The sequence below is a fragment of the Benincasa hispida genome, chromosome 9 (assembly GCF_009727055.1).
Source record: "Benincasa hispida cultivar B227 chromosome 9, ASM972705v1, whole genome shotgun sequence".
Taxonomy (NCBI): domain Eukaryota; kingdom Viridiplantae; phylum Streptophyta; class Magnoliopsida; order Cucurbitales; family Cucurbitaceae; genus Benincasa; species Benincasa hispida.
Window position 1 is genome coordinate 78,682,487 of NC_052357.1, and position 2,832 is coordinate 78,685,318.

The following is a 2,832-nucleotide window of genomic DNA, read 5'->3' on the forward strand; positions in this document are numbered from 1 at the left end:
TAATAAAGGAGCTAAGAGATAAGAAGACCCTTACTTTTGAAGAACCCTTCTTCAAAGGAATCCTCTTCGATCTAGAACAATCACAATCAAGAGGAATTCCAAATGACCACGAACGCGAAACCTAATTTAGACACAACCAATTAGAGCCTTCTGTATTCTTTGGGATGAGAATCACAAGAGTTTGGGGGTTCTGTGATTTTTGGTGAGAGAATGAGAATTGAGAGAAGAGAAGAAAGAATGAGAAAAATTTCTCAAAAAAGATTACGTGTCTTTCTCTCCTCTGTCAAAACAAGGAAGAAGATGAAGACCTCCTAACCTTAACTCATGTATGTTCCCTTAATTTTAATATATATATATATATATAAAATAATCAACTTATTATATGTATATATATATGTATATAACTATATGTTATATCATATATAACATATAACATATAGTTTTAATTCTCTCAACAAAGATATTTAATATAAATCCCATTTATATTAAATTTAATTATATGAATCCAATTCACATAATTAATATTTGAATCATATTCAAATATTTATTTCCTCTCAAATAAACTTTATCGTGTATCAAATATATTATAGTGATTATATCATGTATAATGAAATTAAATTAATTATATCATATATAATTAATTCCTCGATTAATTTGAATAATTCAAATTAATCTAAAATTGATTATCATTTAATCCCCGTTGAGCTACAGAGGGGACCTCATGGATCTGTAGTTTGAAGCTCCAATGGTACTTGAATAATTAATTAAATTATTCAACATCCATTAACTGTCAGACACTCCACTAAAGACCGACAACTGCACTATTCACACAATAAATATATTTATGTGTCAAAATGATATAACTAGTCAACAGTGCAATGATCGTTCACAAACTACTCGTAAGTACAACTAGGTCAAAATTATTGTTTTTCCCATGTAGTTACTGAAGGAAATCATAAACATAGATCTCCATGATTAGCGAAAGTGGATTGTTCCAAATTCAATTTCGAATGAACACAACAATTACAATCTTAAATGGAAACAAATAGATTATGCATTAATAGAAATTACAGCATGCTATAAGGGAATACAAAGGATAGAGTATGTATACCTTTGAAGAATCATTCTTCAATCCCTTGACCAGTCTCCAACGTGTCCAACGCAGCCCTCGAACGCAACGAACATAACACTAACAGCACGAACCACCAGATGCTCCTCAAACCCAATCGAGTCCAACTCGATTCATGAACAGATGTTAAACACCACTACGAGTGTTACCTTGGTATTCTTGATAGAGAATCCTAGAGTTGTGGGCTCTGTATGATCTTGGATTGAGGAACGAAGGAGGTAGACGATCGAATAGTCGATCGAGTAAGTGGGAGATGAAACACTGTCTATCGTATAGACGATGTGCTCGATCGTTTGGTAAACGGCAGTCTATCGCATAGACTTAGCTACTCGATCGTGTAGCAACGATCAACTGAGTAACTATCGTATAGTCAACTCTAAACGATCGTGTAACCTTTCAACGGCCATCGCTTAGTAATAACTATTTTTACTCAATAGCGTTTTTTCGTGAGAATTTTCCGAATGGAACAACTATTAGTTTTGCAAAACAATTTTTCTTTTATCTCATGGTTACCATAAAACTTCCAATAACCTCCCACTCAAACGGTTATTAGAGAAAAAGAATTAATTATCATATAATTAATATATTATAAATAAATATGATAACCAACTTATCGTATTATATTTATAACTTATAGTTTTAATATTTCATCATATGAAACATATAAACCATAGTTCTTTTTATATTTTATGGTACTTAATATAAATCATATTTATATTAAATTCTCCAATTAATGTATCTAATACATCATACCAATTATATCATATATAATTGAATTTCTTCTTGTTAATCTGAACACTTCAAACTAACCCAAAATCTAATTCTCAACTTGAACCCATTGAGTTACCAGGGGGACCTTATGGACCTGTAGCTTGAAGCTCCAACGGTACGTGAATATCTGATTAAACTCTTTAGTCACGAGATCCACCATCCGTTAACTGTCGGGCACTCCTCTAAAAACCAACAACTGCACTCTTCTCACTACAAATATATTGTTGTGTCCATATAACCAACCAACAGTGCGATAACCCTTCACAAATCTCTCATAAGTACAGTTGGTCCAATTTACCATTTTGCCCCTAGAATTACATCTAACTCTTTAAGTACCACTGATTCCTCTAATGAATAATAAGTCATAGTCCTACTATAAGTAAGTCCTCTCTTCCAAAGAGAGGGTATGATCACTATGTTCAAGACCCGAAATCAATCTTTAAGGAAGCAATTTATCTACTTACCCCTGCTTCGGAGAATGAGTGAATTTCGTCTTGTGTAACTGAGTTTCCAGCTCCCCAATCAGACGAATCTCCAAAAAGGTAGGCTTGTTGAGTTGGCAATCTGACTACTCTCACCCATACTAGTCAAATGACCGCCTTCATAGTCAAGAGCTCCCAGAACACTCAAGATTAAGATCATGTCACCTATGGTCATTTTAGTGAAATGTAAGTCTCAATTATTAACGGTGTTATATAAAGAGACTAATCTTCTCGTCGTCCAGTCTTATACAAACTTTTTGTATAGGACACCCCCGCTCGCATGTCTCCATATGAATGGTTAGGATTAGACCATTTGTAGCACGTTACAACATATCTTATCCTGGTGACACTACAAATACGACCCACTTTGAGTGTTGTAACTATCTACAAAGTAGGTCGTATCCGTAGTGTCACTAGGGTAAGGTTTTCCTCCTTTATCCTTATACATCA